This window comes from Suricata suricatta, chromosome 3 (genome assembly GCF_006229205.1).
Source record: "Suricata suricatta isolate VVHF042 chromosome 3, meerkat_22Aug2017_6uvM2_HiC, whole genome shotgun sequence".
Taxonomy (NCBI): Eukaryota; Metazoa; Chordata; class Mammalia; order Carnivora; family Herpestidae; genus Suricata; species Suricata suricatta.
In genome coordinates, this window is record NC_043702.1 from 5,618,815 (window position 1) to 5,637,504 (window position 18,690).

Consider the following 18,690-nt stretch of genomic DNA (forward strand, 5'->3'; position numbering starts at 1 on the left):
TTTTCTTGATAGAAGTTCTTGCCAACTGGGAGCCCCTGGGTCTGGGTTAAGTCCCTTGTTCCCACAGAGCTAAGTGGGAAGAAGGAATCACGAATGCTCTGCCAACCAGTCCGGAAAGCCTCTGGCCTCGTGGAGTCTGTTTGGTCACTGAGCCCCGGCTGCAGGCTCCCTCACACCTCCCCCAGCCAGTGGTGAAAGTTGACCCCCAAGTCTTCACAACGACATCAGCCCCCTCTGCTGGTGGGACCCTGCAACAGCCAATCAGACTCCACCCATCTTCTGTGGTGGCCAGCAGGCCTGAGGACGAGCCCCCACAGGAAATCAGAGAAAACATGCTAGAACATGAAAACACAACATTATTAGTAACAAGCACGCTACATGATATTTCATAAGAGCATTGTCTCCCAAGATGCCTCCTTCCTCCCAGCAGTTCAAAATCCAGCACAGCCCCCGGAGGCTGAGTGAGGACACCCACCACACATTGGCTCTGGGAAAGACAAAGGTCCATGATTCCATCTGTGTCCAGGCTGACACTGAGGCCAGCTTGTGACTCCACGCTCTAGGCAGCCTGGTTGTCTCTTCCTTTAACATTGATGTTCTGGGCGACCTTCACTGACCTTGGAGGTGGCATATACTCTTCAATGTAAGAAAGTCTCCCTCGATGTCTGTGGGTGTGATTAATGTCCGCAGAACTCTTTGAACACACACAGTCTCCCGTTAATGAGAAGCAGAAACAGGAGGCAGGATGTGGTCTTCCCTCTCCTGAGTTAGTCAAGTTCCGGGCCTGGTGCCTCACCCTGAGTCACCGGCTGCTTCCCACTGCTCTCCGATCAGCTTTGGGACGTGGAAAATACATCGACAGCTCTTTCCATAGTTCAGCAAAGGGCCTAGCATCCATCTTTACAGTTTAGAGGTAAAGAGTTTGATGTTTGTTGAAGGAGTTTTGTGGATAAAACTTCTCTTTAAAATAGACTTGGCAAACAGTAAGATCTCTTAAGGAGCAAGTCAAGCAAGAATTGTGGTGACATGCTTTGTGGATTCTGTGTCTTCTTTGGAGCCTCGGGCGACGGGGGAGTTAACAGGAGAAGATAGAGATGCCGCCAGCAGATGCATGAGCGCCCTTGCTGGAGTCAGCTGAGTCATTCCGGAATTTCTGCAGACAGCCCAGATACGATCCTTTTTATGCTCCTCCTTGCAGAAAATCCATTTACTCTGCCATCTTGAGGGCTGCGTGATGGCTTGTATGGACCCTTTTACCTTTGTGGGTCCCTCCCATCGTAATAGACTTTTGTGGGGTCTGTGATGGCCCAGTAGTATCCCCTTGGAAATTAATATCTTGAAGCCCTAACACCCAGGACCTCAGAATGTGACCGTATTTGGAGATGGGAACTTCAAAGAGGTAATGAAGTTAGAACGAGGCCATGAGGATGAGCCCTGCTCCAGGAGGACTGGTGTTCTTGTAAGAGATTAGGGTGCACCAGGCCCCCAGGGACGGGCGTGCACACACAAGGAAAGACCACATGGAGAGGCAGCAAGGAGAAGGTCCCGGAGGAACTCAACCCCGACGGCGCCTTGACCTTGGTGAGAAATAAATTTCCACCGTTTAAGCCCTTCCCCCTCCCAGTCTACAGCATCTTGTTCTGCTCTCCCTAGTAAACAAAGGCCCGAAAAATTTTTTCATTTCTTTCTGATGTAAGAAGGTTTACTTTCTTCTTCTGATTTTAAAAGAAATGGATACAGTTTTGGGGGCCCCTCACCGTATGTGGGCTTTGAGCACCATCCTCCCTGTGCTGATGGAGAAATCAGCCCCGGTGGCCCTTGAGAGCCCTTGGATGGTGCTCCACTGAGGCAGGTCCTCCCCCACTCCCCACCCCCGTTCCTCTGGGGGTCTTCATGCAGCGGCTCACAGTTTATTAAGGCCTAACACTAGACCACTGCAATAAACCAGCTTTGCCGTTTCACCACCCAGCCTCCTCTGAGAACCTTTGAGGGACGAGGCAATTTAGAAATGCCTTGATAAACGCCAACTTAATCATCAGCAACGTTGGTATCAGATAACCACTCATGGGCAGAACAGGGTCGCCTGCAGGTGTCAGTGGCCCAGCAGCAAGCGGGCAAGCCCCCCAGCCCCTTTATTAAACTCGTTTATGTATCTGAAATTGAAATAGGAGGTGAGGAGTAGAAATGGCTAGTAAGAGGTCACAGATAGTGTATTATTTAGCATGAAACAATTATACAAATTTTATGTGGGACTTTGATGAGACAGAGGGATTATTAATTAGATCCAGAAGCCCCTGGGACTCTCCTTTTTGCGATGACATTGGCTTCCCACTTGGCAGGGTCTGGGTAGAGCTGGGGTCCAAAGCCAGAAGGTTCTGCAGTGGAGTGTGTGTCCACCAGTGGAGAGGGATGTGGGGGTGTCCGACAGGAGGAAGGGCATCTACAAGGGCACAGAGGCATGGAACAGGCTGGTGCTACCAAGGCAGGCAGGTGGGCTGGGGCTGAGTCAGGGCACGAGAGGAGAGAAGACTCAAAGGTACAGGGGCTGGACTGGTGGCGGGGGGGGGGGTGCCGTATATGTCCCTCTTCACTGAGCTTCATGGAGCCACACTCCCAGGAGATCCTGATGCTTCCCAGAACACAAGACGTGCACCACTGGGCTGAGCGATGCCCCCTTCCAAAAAATTTGCACATGTGTCCTGTGCGAATCTCCAAACCCTGTGAATACACTCCCTTAAATGGCAAAAGAGGACTCTGTAGATGTGATTAAGTCAAGGATCCTGAGCCTAACCTGGATTGTTAGAGTGAGAGCATGATAATCATGAGGACGTGATTGTGAGACGAAGGCAGGAGCGCCAGAGTCTGAGAAGAAGACAGGGAGGGAGGAACATGCAATCACGGAGAAAGGGTTCATGAGCCAAGCAATGCAAATGGCCTCTAGAAGCTGAAGCTAGGCGCCAGATTCTCTTCCAGAGCCTTCAAAAGGAACATAGCTCTGTGAACCTATTGTAGACTTCTGTCCTCCAGAACCATGCTAGAATACATTTGTGTTGTTTTAAGCCACTCAGTCTGTAGTCATGTGCTCTAAAAGCCACAGGTAACTCATAACACTATGTAAGAAGGCATTTCGTCCATTCCCAGGAAGACACAGTGGTCGGTCTCTCCTGGTGGTACGACGAATCTGCCCAGGCGTTCCCATATCCAGCCGGCTCACGGTCCAAGAACTGTATGCATCATTTCTTCATCTTGAACAGGAATTTCAGTAGTAAGTTGGGAGAGGTTGCCTCCGGGGCTGCTAGTCCAAGGCAGTTTTAAACCAGAAGTCCACCAGTTTGGAAGATCTTTAATGATACTCAAAACAAGAGTAGTTGCCATGGTGACACCGTAAATTTCACGTAAGCAACTCTCAGAGATGTTATTGCTTGAATAATTCAGGCAGTCTTGTTGTTTCAGCTGCCCTGTAGGTAAACACTGGCAGCGTATGAGCTTTCATAAAATGGTTAAATCTACATAAATAGATCCTAGTCATGTGTACTTCCAATTCTTTACATACAATATATTGGAAGGAACCAAGGAAATGCTTTTGGTCTGGAGTGAATTCTGAGTCTTTGACTTAATCAAACAACTCATGTTGCCCCAGAGTCACTAGTGAGAAATTAAAAGATGGCCGTCTTCAGTTCTACTCATGGAAGGACTTTCTGTGAAGTAGATCAGGAAAATGGGATCAGGAGAGGCAACCCCTCTATGAATTAAGCAGGATGGCATGAAATGCTGGCGAGATCTTTCCTTGCCCTCAGAAGGCAGATTCGTCAAGAACACTGCCTTTGCCGTCAAGAGAGTGCCCACCGTGAATGGTTACAACCCTCCAGGGCTGCACTCAGAGAAACCTTGATGCTTAGCATGACTCTCCCTATGCCCCACGGGATAGAGAGGCCAAACCACCCCTGGAAGAGGTCCTACCCACCGAAGCAGGACTGGAAGAGCCAAGGTCGAGTGTCTTTTGGGCAGAAAACCCTGAGTTTGAGGAGCCAAACACATGTTTTCCCTCATCGCTCCATGGGGCCTCCTTACTGGTGTGGATATGTTTTCCTTCTTTAATTGAATGTCTCATTTGCTTTTATTCTTTTTTTTTTTTTCAGTGACTCAAGTGCTTGGTGATTTGAGGTTCAACAGCATTCCCTGGCGGCTCTGGTCATCAAAACCGAGCCTGGGTTGAGTCGGGAGCATCCACAGAGGAATAGTCACACACGTCGGTGCACGATGACAAACTGAGATGCAGTTAAAGTAAGGGACCACGGTGCTGGGAGGGGCTCACAGAAGAGCTCGCCCGAGTGACGGAGGGGCTGGCTGGTGGGGTCAGAGGTTACTTCCCTAAGAATGTGACATTTTAGCTTAAGCCTCTCAGATCACTGGCCTTGCATCATCTTGCCACGAGTTTAAAGTTTGATGCTCACAAAACTTAGTTTGAAAGAAAATATTTTGAATCACAGCGGCAACAGCAAAAGCAACATGATTTTCAATTCTGCTTTCCAGTCCAAGGGTCCTGGTGGAGGCTGGTCATGGGAGGGTGTCCTCATGCTGCCCTGTCCCCTGTCTGCCCTCCCCAGAGAGGACCATGGGGGCAGAATTCTATCCAGGCCAGCCAAGGGCTTTTGGGGTGAGGAACACGACTGAGCCCAACAAGTCCCAGGTGGTGGCCCAGTGCCTCTGGGTGGTGTGTGGCCGTCATGGAGCTGGTCCCCAGAAGCTGGCTGTTCACAGTCATCATGTCACCTGGTGAAGGTTTCCCCGGGCTAAAGGGCTTTGTAAAGCTTGACCTAATTGCACTGGGCTGTGGAATTCTTTGTGGCTCCTGTTCAGTGTTCTCACCAAGATCCTAGTGTCCAAAACTTGACATCATTATAGAAAAAAGAACTCATTTCAGTGAAATGAATCACAAGTTGCAAACATAACCCCAGGCATTTGGGGCTGAGGTAGTTCTACTCCTCAAAGAACAAAGGCATGGCAATTTGACAGCTTTTGTCGAATGTCATAGAAATTTTCCGTGCGAGGGAGTCTGTTGCTTCATGGCTTGGAGGTCCCAGGAAGCTTTATCCTGGCCTGAGAAAGGATGTAGCAAACAAAAAGTCCTTCTTGACGGCAATTCTGCTCTCGCCTCCACGCTCACCACAAAAGATACATCTTGCTGATCGTAAGGCAGCTCAGAAAAGGCACCTGGTACTGTCATTGAGCAGACTCACACAAGAATCTTCTGGAAAGCGCTCTGCCGAGCTGATGTCAGAGCCTGGAGAAGGAGCTGAGTGAGTCCCACTGGGTGAGCAAGTCAGCAGCTCACCTCCAGGTCGGGGTCCCCTCCCTCCCAGGTAGGACCATTCTGACGCTGTGCCTTCAATCATGGTAAGAGCCCTCGGGTCCGTAAAGGAACTGAGCTGAATAAATCTGTCCATACCAGTCATTTCAAAAGCAACACAAAGCAATATAAAGACTCTGGGTCAGGAGCCCTGGGCTTGAATCCCAGCTCTGTCATCCACCAGCAGCATGATTTGCTGCTGGGGCAAACTCCTGAATCTCTCTGCCTCCACTGTTGCACCTGCAAAATGACAATACGGAGAGTGCCTGCCCCAAGTGTTAGTGTGAGGGTTAAATACGTTGATATATGGAAAGTGCTCAACACAGCGCTTGGCCAATACCAAGAGATGAATAGCTATGGCTACTAAGAACCGTCTGGGTCGGGGGGCGCCCGGGTGGTTCAGTCGGTCAAGCGTCCAATTTTGGCTCAGGCTGACCTCACGGTGTGAGTTCAAGTTCCAAATCAGGCTCCGAGTTGACCGTGCGGAACCTGCTTGGGATTCTCTCTCTCCCTCTCAGCCCTTCCCCACTAATAAATAAACAAACTTAAAATAAATAAAGAAAGAGCCATTTGGGAGGTTGTAGGGCAGCCCCGTGCAGCAGGCTTGGGGCATAGCACCGAATGAGGCTTCGAACACCCTCTGCAGCTACAGAAGCCTGCTGCTCCGTTCCTGGCTACATGGCACCTGGACCAGTCTGCCCCCTGGCCTGGCTCGCTGGCTGTGCCCCACAGCCTCAGCGGCGGCCAGAAGAGCACAGGGAGCTGGCTTCGTCGGGCTACTCAGCTACTCAGTTTAAGAACCAACAGAGTGATCCCCAGACAACATCCTTGGCCTCGCTGAGCCTCTCTGGTCTCCTGCCCACGGGCAGGATGACAACGACCTCTCGGGGCCACCAGCCCAAACCAGGTCCTCAACTCCCAGGTCCAGCAGGTGTCTGGCTACCGTGTAGTGCCCAGGGGAGAGTAAGTGAGCCTCTCCGTGGACAAAGGGCCACAGGAGCAATGTGTGAAGAGAGCCCAGACACTGTACCATGCTGAGGACCCACCTACTTTAGGAATCCCTTCTGAAAAATCCCAAAACTGGGCTTTTGCTGAACGTCCCCCCATCTGGGGACTCCCTATTGCATTTTCAGGCAACTCTAAATGCAATAGCCCCAGTCCTCAGCTGGAGTTCCGATTCTTAAATTTCTAACATGCATCTTGACGCCAGAGTTCCATGCGTGAATCGCAGGAGGAAGTAGGGAGGGGTGGCAGGGGAAGGGCGTGTAGATCGCTGGCACAGAATTGCTGTTCGCAAGCTTCGACTTCAGTGTCTTCTGTTTCCCTGCTTGTGGAGCACCCACCTTGGTCCCTCCACCAAGATGTGGGACTAGAGAACTGTAGCAAAACACAGAGCCTTCCCCTCGAGGGTGGGGGCAAAGGGAGAGCTGCTGTCACCTGGACGGGAAGGAGGGGGACTAGCCCCAGGTTCTCATCCCTGCAGCATATCATGGCCACCGGGAGCCCTTGGAAGCCACGGCCAGCTGCCTCACAGAAGATCACACCTGACTCTCCTGGCCCACCAGGGAGCTTTACAGCTCCCACTCTGTGGTTGCCTCCCAGAGAGTGGGATTGACCCCACCCCAAAATGGTTAGGACACTGATATAGGGCCCCGGGGGGACATGTAAAGGGATGTCACTCATGCAGTGGACTGCTGGGGAGACCAGCTAGCCCAAGAAATTGAGAGAAGGTGACACTGGCAGTAGTGGCTTTGGTTTTCCTCGTGGTTAGGAGTGCACCAGGTTGGGGACTCCATGAATGGGCCAGGGTTGGAGCCTCCCACGTGCCAAAGAAGCGGCCATGGGCATCCCTGTCAGAGTTCCCAGATGTGGGGCAGCTGGGGAGCCTAATGAGTGGGGCCTGAAAGCTGTCAATGGTCAAACATCATAAATGGGGTCTTTCTCTTGACCACCCCCAGATAGTCTCAGCTCAGAACCACTGGATGAGACCACTGTTTCCCCCCAAACCCCTGAAAGAGAAGGGTTATCAGAGGGAACTTGCTAAAATGCAGATTCCTAGGCCCCCGCCCACACCACCACCCCCTGCGCGGGGGTGAGAATTTCCAGGGAAGAGGCTGGTTATCTGCGCATCTGTTCGGGGGTGCTCATCCTCTGGGAGGGCTGAGTGAGATGCAGATGAGGTGGATGCAGAGAGAGGCATGGCTGTGGCCACTTCCCCCATGAGCCCCTTTACAGTTCATGCGGGGCTTTCACAGTCCTATCACTTGACCTCCACATCAGCTATGGGGCAGGGAGGGGGATGTCCATGTTCGCATAGACTGAGAGAAGACAACACAGAAGGCACAACACTGTCGAAGGCCTGGGGACATGGCTTCTAAGTCATACTCCTCCACGGACCTCAGCAGCCCTATCCAGAAGGAGGTCCTAGAACCAAGTCCCTTTAGCCTTCTGAGCCCATGCCTCATGGGGGGACCACATTCTCTGCATCTCTGATCTCACTGTTTCCAAGCTGATAGACATGGCTGCAAAAAATCAGTAGAGTCTCCTATTGTAGGGAATACGGGAGGTGAAAGCTTGCCTAGTGGGCCTCCCAGCCACAATGGTGTCCTGTGGTCACCAGTCCCCTCGTGGGAAGGATCAGGAGATCTGGAGAGTTAATGTTAGTCATTCAGCCACTCTTGAAACAGAATGTACCTGGCACTAAATCAGTTACTACACAGGCACCCTCTTGCAGACCCAGCACCTCTGACAGGACCACACTTGCTCCACCAGGCAGCAAGCTACATGTTTCTAAGGAGTTCACTCGTCTGGCTGGTGGACAGGTCCGTGAGTTCCTGCTGGCCTGTTCCACCGTCTCAAGGAAGGAGGGGGGTGATGGCAGTGGGGGCTGGGTGTTGAACAGCCACAGCTCAGTGTGTGTTTGAAAGGAATTAAAGTCTACTTGGGGGGGTATGGCCACTTCTGAAAAGAGTGTGTCAGTCTCTTAAGAAGTTAAGCACACACTTAGCCCATGACCCAGCAATTCCTCTCTTACATACATGTCCGAGGGAAATGAGAACCTGTCCACACAAAGACGGGAATGTGAGTGTTCACAGCAGCATTACTCATGACAGCCAACAAGCAGAAAACAGCTCACAAGTTTTCCAACGGATGAGTGGATAACAAAATGGCGTTCATCCACAGAACGGGAAATGACTTGACAACGCAAAGGAACATACTACCGATACAGGCGATAACACGGATGAGCTCCCCAAACATTGTGCCCAAGGGGAAGTAGCCAGATGCAAAAGACTGCGTATTGCGTGCTCTCACTTATGTGAAATCTCTAGAAAAGGCAGAACTATGGCAGCAGTTGGTGTTCTTAAAGTCAACTGTGAAGGTGGTTACACAGTTATATGCATTGACAAAGCTATTGGGTTAATTTCACTTCAATAAACTGTGGTAAAAGTCTAGTTGACTAAAAGGAAGTACAAATTACAAAGCAACTGGTGACAACATGGATGGCCTCATGTTTTCAGGGTCATTGCTTGATTGTGATCCATCTTTGTCTTCCCCAGAGTAGATTACACGGTGTCTGTGCCCAGGAGGACATCAACGACGTGCAGACCAGTGAAGAGATGTATTGGAAAACCTGCTTACTCGGGGCCGGGCACCGATCTACCTGCCCCACGTGTTACCATCCCAAGGTAATCCTGGGAGGGCACCGTTTTAGCATTATTGTCCCATTTTAGAGTTGGGGACAGAGAAGTTGTGTAGCTTGTCTGAGGCCATAGCTGGTAAGCAGTGGGTTGGAGCGGCCACCCAGAACCACCTTCCAAGTCACCCCTATACACAGTGTGTCCAGTTACCAAAGGCATCAGCCATTGCCAGTTTTCCCATTTCCCCCAGCCTCTGCCCTATTGGGTAGACATCATTGCACATGAGTTTCATTTCCCATGGAGCCATGTCCAGAGTCTCTTTGTGGCCCCGAGTCAGCCCTTCTGGCCACAGCCTGGCTCCTCACAGTACAACAGCCAAAGCCCAGTACTAACACCCTGCTAACAGTTTACCCTTGTGGGGACCAAAATCAAGCTTCTGGCCTCCTTATGCGTTCCTCCTCCAGTGTCTGGTATGCTTAGGCCGCCATAGCAAAGGACCACAGCCTGGGGGCCTAAAGAACAGACATTTATTTTCTCACACTTCTGGAAGTTGGAAGTCCAAGTTCAAGGTATCTGCAAGGTAGATTTCTTCTGAAGCCTCTCTCCTGGATGCCATCTTTCTGCTTTGTTTTCACATGGCCATCCCTCAGTCTATGTGTTTCTACATCCTAATCTCTTTTTCTTAGAAGGACATTGGTAGTAATGGATGAGGGGACACCCTAATGACCTCAATCTAACTTAATAACCTGTTCAAAGACAAATCTGCAAATACAGTCCATTTCTGGTGTACTGCGGGTTAGCACTTTAGCATATGAATTCTGGAAGGGACACTATTCAGCCCCTAACACCGTGCTTCAGATGACAGCATGGCCTTCCTCTCCCTCCAGAGTAGAGGCCTTGGGCACCACCTCTCACCCTCCTCCTTCTCTAATGTGCCCACAGCCACCCCACCTCTCTGTTTGGACCACCAACTCCTTGATCTAGACTCACTTCCCCTCTTCCTAGATGATGACCGCAGCCATCCCAACCCACCGACGGTCTGTCTCTGAACAACCCCTCTGCCACACAGTGTAAGTCACTTTATCTGTCTACCCCTGTGGCAAGTCTCCACACATCCCTCCCTACCCCTGATCCTGCTCGCCATCCCCCTCCACAAGCGTCAGTTTTATATTTTCACTCATTCAACCAATGTTTGTTGAATCCACTCTTCATGTAGATGTTGTCAGGCCCAGGAGGGAGACAAGATCTCCGATTCAGGGTTTCAGCTGATGGGACAGGAACAGAAAACCAGCAAGTGAGGTAGTTCCCAGTGATGGATAACACCATCAGAAGTGGCTTAGGGAAGCCCCTCAGAGACACATGAGTGGCAGAAGTCTGACAGAGGCAAAGGGAGGATTCCAGCTTTGGTTTCAATTCTGGATTCCTTTTCTAGAAATTGCTTTGCTTCCATCTTGCTTTTGCTGCTCCCAGAACTCATACACTGCCCCCAAACTCCACCTCATGCACGGTCTCTCTTCTCAACACTGCTCACATGCGCTTCCCTTCGTGACTGTAGATCAGATCACCTCACGTCTTGGGCAGGAGCCTTGTCTCGCCTGTGCTCCCAAAGCCACAGGATCCCATGTGTCCCACCTCCTCCCTTCTGCTGCCCTGCCGAGCTCTGAGTACCCCTTCCACCTCAGACAATCAGGGCGACCAAAGCCACCTGAAGTGGTTTCACGGGGGCGCCTGGGTGGCTCAAGCGATTAAACGTCTGACTCTTGATTTTGACTCAGGCTATGATCTCACAGTTGGTGAGATCGAGCCCTGTGCTAGGCTCTGAGTTGACATTGCAGAGCCTGTTTGGGGGGATTCTTTGTCTCTCTGTCTACCACTTCCCTCCTTATTCTCTCTCTCTCTCTCTCTCTCTCTCTCTCTCTCTCTCTCTCTCTCTTTCTCTTCTCTCTCTCTCTCAAAATAGATAAATAAACATTTTAAAAAGAGAAGATTGGTGAATGGCCATTAAAGATAAGAAGGGACATGAAGGCAGTTGAAAGCAAATAAGAGCTATCCAAAGGGAAAGAGGCAATGAATTATGAGGAAAGATGTTGCCAAGAAGGACCAGAGGGTGTCTGTGTGGTCTGGCCGAGGCTGATGAGGCTGCAGCCTGTGGGCAAGTGCCGTGCATCCGAAGCTCACTTGAATGCTGTGCTCAGCAGGGTGAAGAACTGCCCTTGGTCTTGGGAGTAACCAGTTCCCTGAAGATGAGCAAAGAAGAGAAGGCGACCTGCAGAGCCTTCCAAAGTTTCCAGAAATCCAAGGTTCACGAGGGATCCTTGGGAGCCTTGGCAAAGGCTGTGACCGCAGAAGAGATGTTTAAGGACACTTTTGGAAACAGAGACAATCAGGAAGAAAAGGAAGAAGTGGCAGAAATGGAAACTGACCAAAATTCTTGTTTGAAATTGTGGGAGGGCTTTGGGCAAAACACAGTCCATGGACTGACGCCTGTCCAGGGCCCAGCCCTCCAGGAGTGATGGCCGCCTGGGAAGAGGAGTGGGAGGAGGGGAAGGAGGTCCTGGCGGCCATGCACTGCAGCCAGCAAGCACAGAGCCGTCCTCACCCCCAGGCTCCCCACCCACCATCTGCCCTCTGCAGCCGCCGCCATTTTCTGTGTCTCTTGTTCTGCATCGTTGCCTGGAGAAGGTTCTCTGTTAATATCTCCTCACTCTTTGCAGAAGTTTGGGGCTGTCTTAGATCCCAAAGGGGTGTTTCTTATGAGAGGCGGTATAATTAAAAGCATTATTTTCAGGAGTAAAAACGGAATTATTTTGCTTAAGGGAGGGCAAAGAATTCTGCCTTATCACAAAGTACTTCTGAGAACAGCTTTGATTGCCTGAATGCTGGGACCTCTGCACATTGTTTTACATTGTTAAACACCATATAAACAGATTTTAATGTATTTCTGCTTTGCAAAGAGGGAATGGTACCCAGGAGTTGGGCCGTACCTGAATGCTGGTTGTACCTTGAATATTCCAAGTACCCAGCATATAGTAAATACTAATACTAATACTAATGTTAATACAAATCCAATATTACTACTACTAATAATAAAAGTTTTAGAAGTTAACTATGAAACAATGATGATGACGTTAGTCGTGATGCAGAGTTGAGGCAGTTCTTGGTCTAGCGTCACCTCCAGTCCAAGCCTGTTCTGATCCCTTTGGCCTCCTTGTGTTCTCAATTCAGGATGCCCTTTGCCTGCTTGAGTCTCCCCTTCCCGTTTCGATCTCCATCTGACTTGTTATGCCACTGCAGTTGATGGACATCTGGATTCCCTTCCTAAGAAATTCTATTCCTTTTTTCACTTCCTGCCTTCTGTCCTTGCCCTGCATTGGGGGTAGGGGGGACAGGTATCAATTCCCCCATGAATTTCTTTTCTATCTTCCCAAATCCTCATCTTGAAACTTTTGGGTTAAGAGTTCATGAATCCTAGGTCATTCACATGAGGCATAAATAGGAAAAAAAAGGGAGCAGGGGGACTGAAAACTGAGACTGAGAAATACAGTGGAGTTAATGGCCAAGACATGGCAGGAATGTTCACAAAATGTCTTGGAGAAGATGAAGAAAACAAACCACGCCTTGGGCATGGACCTGGGTAGTCTGTAAGAGGGGCCCGTGGCCGGGCTTTGGCATGAAGCCCTCTCATGGGCAGAGAGGGTGCATATTAGCCTATGTCTGCTGGTCAGGAAGACGAGAAATAACACCTGGAAACCAGATCAACTCATTGCTGAGCTTCTCATCTAGACAAGCACGCTTACATCTACCGTTGTCTAATTACCCTGGAATTCTTGCAATTAACAAAGCCCCTGTGGTCTGCACCCCTCCCCTGGCTGCCACTTGAGCCAGCAGCAGCCATGGTCACTCCATTCTACCACAGTCTCATTCCCATATTGTCTGTTCTTCTTCTATCATTCAACTCTTCACTCTGTCTCTGTCCCCAAAACAAATAATTTTCATAGTCAATACACCAGCTTATGCCATGAAATGCTTCACCAAGTGTTCCTTCTCCATCTTGCCCTGACAGAAGTCTGGCTGCACCCTGGGGACAGAGCTTCCCAGCAGTCCTTTAGTGGGGACAGATAGTTCTCCTACACCCTCATACTCTCCCCTTCATCACTACATGGAGGCCATTCTTCTTTCCTCTTCATAGCACCTTCCCACCAAACATCTCGACCCAGATGTCCTATGTCCATTCACAAGGGCCAACCTTAACTCACATTCTCACTCCCAAACCTGCCTCTTCCACCATGTCCCCATCTCATTGAATGACGCATCATCAATTCAGTTTGCCAAACATGGTACCTATGGCCCCATTCCTGATTCTTCTCCACTTGCAATTATTAAATCCCTTGGCTCTGCTCTCCAGATATCTGTAGCATCTTCTCTGCTTCTCTGTACACATCCCTATTAGCACTGCACTCATTCAGGGTCCCGCTACCTTTCTTCTGGGCAACTGCAACAGCCTGGTAATCATTCTACCTGCCATCCACTCTCCACACAGCTACAGATTTCTAAAACGCCAACCTGATCATGCCATTTCTCTGCTTAAAACATTTTAATGATTCCCCACTGCCTAGAGTAAAATTCAAATTCTTCAACATGGATTATAAGGTCATTCATAATGGAATAGGGACAAAATAAAATCTACTAGGTAAGTATTTACATTCCTTCTCCCCTGTGAGCCCGCCTGCTGCCCTCCACACACATGCACACCTTCTAATGAAGGAGGCAACCGTGATCTGAGCTTAAATTCACTGCTCAGGGCAATGAGTGAGCCACAGAACTGGAAGAAATCCAGACGCCTGGATTGATTAGCTTCAAAGACAAACTAGAGCAAGTTACTAAAGAATTCAAAGACCCGAGTCCAGGTCCCCAAAGGGAAGGTGGGCTCAGATCTCTGCCTTTAAGCTGCCTGGAAACTACAGCCAGCCTTGTCACAGGGGCCTGAGGTCCAGGGGCCATGCCTGAAAGAGGCAGTGGGATCCTCTACCACAGATCTCAAAAACCAAATCAAAGCTGCTGCCTGGAGAACTTGCATAATTAGTTTAGATGTGAAGAAAAGCATATGTGTGGAGCCTAAAACGTTAATAAACATATTTCCTTGAAAATGAAAGTGTCTATAGACCCACGTTTTTTGGAAATCATCATCATAATAAACATCTCAGACACTTACTCTATGATGTGCATTTTATACATATTCTCTCTACTCCTTTACCCTTTTTATGTCCATTTTTCTGGTAGGAAAACAGACTTATAGAGGCTCCGCAACAAGGATACATAGCCAGTATGTGGCAAAGCCAGAAAACAAATTTTGACTCATCTGGTGCCAAAACCTGGGCAGGTCACGGCTGTGCTGGAGCACAGACAGACAGCTCGGGTCCAATTCCCTACAAGCAGACCCCGAGTCAGAGACTCAGGTACGGCCAGTGTATTGAGAAGGTGCTCTTTAGGCAACTTCTAGAAGGGAGAGAGAAAGCAGGAGAGGGAAGGAACAAAGCAAGAATGTGGCCTCAGATAAAATCTAGCCTTGGATTAGTCAACGTAATGGAAGGGAGGGGTGTCTCCATAAAACTGTCCCACCTGGAGGCAAGGGGAGCAGGCTGGATTAGTCAGCATGCTGGAGGATGAGTGCCCAGTAGGTAAAGAGTTTCTAGAAGATTCTATACTCTAAAAATAAATGAACAAGTAAGCAAATAAGCAGTGAAATTTCTCAAATTCTCTAAGTCTAAGTTGGGAATAAGAATGCCATTCTTCCCTGTCCATCAAAACAAGTTTATAACCCCCATAGATACTCCTAAGTACTGGGCTGGAGTCACAGAGAAATGGCCAATAGTAGACAGAACCCTAAAGTGGCCCCATCATCCCCAACCCTGCATTGATGCCCTGAGTAATCCCCTCCCCTTGTGTGCTGCAGGGAGATGCAGACAGCTCTGCTGTGAATTGGCTATGGGAGACCTGGGGCGGGGGGTGGGGAAGAGGGCCATGGGAGGCATCTGAAAGCCACCAAGAGCAGTCCCCTGCTGATGGCCAGCAAGAAAATAGGAGCCTCCATCCCACTGTCCGAAGATCAGTCTTGCCAACAGCAAGAGGGAGTTTGGAAGAAGATTCTTCCCCATTTGAGCCTCCAGATGGGAATGCAGCCTGACCAACATGTAGACTGTAGCTTTGTGAAACCCCAAGAAGAGAACTCAGCTATGCCACGTCCAGACTCCTGGCCCTTGGCAACTGTGAGGTGATAGAAATGTGATGCTTTAAGCTGCTGGGTCTGTGATGAGTCGATAGGTGCCAACAGAACACGAATATAGGGCAACACTGAGTAATGGGCCAGATTTGTGATTCATGTGAAGATGCACACTTACGCATGTGTTAGTATATTGCAGAAGTGCAAGGGCTATGATTATACCTGTAGGAAGAGGACTCAGAAAACTACTGTGGAGTGGAGTGTGATGTGTTCACTGAACAACATGTTATTAAGTGCAGCAAAGTTCATTTTGGAACTCCCTGCAAGACTTCCTACCTATAATTTCAAGCACATTAGCACACAACAAATCATAACTTAGCAGCACCAGGGACATTTTGATTCCCTCATTTGTTAATAAAACCCGATATTTCATATCTCAAATAATTGCTCTATATTGTTTATAATATAATCATATGCTCTATATTGTACCAGGAGAAAATTTCTCATTTTATTTTCCTTTTAAGAAACAACACTTAAACCTCAGGGTTAGAATAATAAAGGTGGACTAGCGTTATTTTAAATGGCTTCATCCTACTTCTCATTTTAAAAATCATAAAGATTGACAAATGGAGAAGAAAAGCCAGGGGTCATTTTCCAGGTAAAATTTCTTTCTTTCTTTAATGTTTATTTATTCGTGAGAGAAAGAGATAGAGTGCACAAGAGTGGGGGAGGGACAGAGAGAAGGGAGTCAGAGGATGCAAAGCAGGCTCCACGCTGACAGCAGAGAGCCTGATGTGAGACCTGAACTCACGAACTGTGAGATCATGACCTGAACTGAAGTTGGACACTTCCGGAGGACGGGGGAGCCAGCCCACGTACCCCCAGCCGAATGGTCCCTGAGTAGGTGGTTGGTGTCGGCGAACTATCTATAGGAAAGAAAGAAGACAGACAATGTGAATGGTGGTAAAGCCACACTTTACTAAGAAAGTCAGTGTCTTTTATGCCATAGGGGTTTACACATTTTTTTTTCTCTTTAATGATTACAAAGCTTATGGTCCTTGAGAGAGTAAAAACATGCTCTGGGAAGGATCATTTTTTTATCACAGAAGAGAGAACAGCCATGAGAACAGAAGTAAAAAAACAGGAATGAGGGAGTCTGTCTTTCAAAGAATTTTTTTTTCCCAAGGTCCTTTAGCAGTTATGTCTGGGCAAGATGCTTATCATTCAAAGGGTTAATTTTAGCCAGAGGATTGTGTTTGCCCCAACAGCAGGCAATGAGCTGGGAACAGAAATGATGTAAGGGAAAGCAGGTGCCACTAACTGACCCAAGTTGATTCAAAACTTAAAGGTATATGCCTTCATTGCTTTTGCAAAGCAATGGGGAAAATCCCAAATTTTTTCTCCTGCACCCTGGAGGCATAGCATCCATGGTTGCTTATGTAGATTCTCCTGTGCCGCGGAGGCCTGGCCATCAAAGGTCGCTCTGCGGGAGGTTTTTTGGCCTGCTGGGCCCCAACAGACACTTAACCAATTGAGCCACCCAGACACCCCTAAGAGGTAAAATTTTGTAAAATTTCTGCCACCATATAGACTATGTACCTAGATTGAGTAATACCTGCTCCATCTTCTGAACTTAAAAAATACATATGTAATTGATTTTCTACAATTTCCTGCTGTCTTTTTTTTTTTTTCTTCATTGGGAAAACAAACAAAAGAAAAAGCCAGGAAGCCATCAGTCTGCTTCGTGGACACTTTCTTCTGAATGAGGCAGGTCAGCCTCCCATCCCACCCCTGACCCATGACCGTCCCTCCTGGATCCCCCCCACAGACTGTAACCCTCTGCTGGCAGCAGAGGGCAATGGGGGATATGCAGAGGCCACTGCTTTCTGGGATGCTCCCTAAGGGTGAGGAGGGTAGGGGAAGGCGGCCTGACAGCCTGACACTGGTCACAGAACCAAGCCATACCTTGCACATCCCACCAATTTAGTTAAGGAAATAAAGTGCCCGACGGAGCAGGACGTGAGTCCATACCAGTCATGCACTAGAAGTAGTTCCCGTTGTCTTGCTGTAGCCCTGCAGCTGTGCTCATCTGCTTGGGTTAGGATCTAACCCCACGGCCTGGGCCCCTTGCCACTGGGCCACTCGGCCACTCCGATCCACAAACCAGCCACGGGCCTGGAGAGAAGTAGATGATAGAGAGATAGGTAGATAGACAGACGCACAGACACAGTTATAGATAGATGCCATAGGTATAGGCACAGGCACGTGTATAGGTTTAAATGTGGGTACAGGTGTGGGTACAGGGGTGGGTACAGGTACAGGTGTGGGTACAGGTATGGGTACAGGTGTGGGTATAGGTATAGGTGTGGGTACAGGTGTGGGTACAGGTACAGGTGTGGGTACTGGTGTGGGTACAGGTGTGGGTACAGGTGTAGGTACAGGTGTGGGTACAGGTACAGGTGTGGGTACAGGTATGGGTACAGGTGTGGGTATAGGTACAGGTGTGGGTACAGGTGTGGGTACAGATGCAGGTGTGGGTACAGGTGTGGGTACAGATGCAGGTATACATGTAGGTACGAATTAAGTTGTACTTATGTTGAGGTTTGATTGCTGGAAGCCCCCAGAGAACACAGAGGGAGCAAATCCCGCCCCAGCCAGACTGTCTATTGGCAAAATGCTCAGCCCAGGTGGAAGTCTCCACATTCCTGAATGAATAGGAGGAAAAAAAAAACAACAGCCTTGGCCCTCTGTAGCTTCTCCCTCATAACAGTATGCAAATGATGATGCCAGTAATTAGCATTAGCAATTAGAAAATGTGTTGGAGCTACCTGACGACCTCTCCCAGAGATGCTGTTTGCATCCTGAGCAGAGGAAAGATTTTTTTCGCAAATTACTTCCCACCCAGTCTATTAGAATTTCATTTCTGGGCTCTTTATTTATTTATTTATTTATTTATTTATTTATTTATGCTGCTCACGACATTCAGGAATCAATTTATTGCTACCTGGAGATGACGTTCACTGATGAGGACAAAGACATTTTCCTGTCACCCTTAATGCCACCATTAGCATGGGGCCCCATGGCCTCTCGGGCTCCTCAGGAGCTGCCGTTCCGATGCCCCGTTGCGTGATTTGCAAATTCAACCTTTGCTATCCTGGCTCTCACGGCTCCCCACGCAGGACGTGGGTGTGCACCAGGAGAGCCCCAGGACCCGTGAAACCCTGCACTCACCCCCACCGCCTCTGCCTCAGGACAACCTTGACCCCGTCCGAGGGCCACCAGGCCCCTCTGTTCTGGGGCCACCTGGCAGACAGCTCTGGGTATTCGGACAATTTCCTCTCCTTGATTCCCAGCCTGCGTCCCCCCGATTCTCACCCTGCGACCCTCCCTCTGGGGCCTCGCTGAGCACAGAGTGTGCCCAGGTGCACCCAGAGCTGTGACAAGGGAACACAGCGCCCATTCCAAAGCCAGCTGACTTACTT

General features: G+C 49.2%; 1 long non-coding RNA gene across 1 annotated transcript; it reads left to right on the forward strand.

The window, feature by feature from the left end:
• The first annotated feature begins 1,496 nt into the window (after nucleotides 1–1,496).
• LOC115287239 lies at nucleotides 1,497–9,030 on the forward strand. Its single transcript, XR_003906360.1, has 3 exons — nucleotides 1,497–1,581; nucleotides 4,140–4,284; nucleotides 8,908–9,030. It is a non-coding gene; the product is annotated as an uncharacterized LOC115287239 (long non-coding RNA).
• The last annotated feature ends 9,660 nt before the right edge of the window (nucleotides 9,031–18,690 follow it).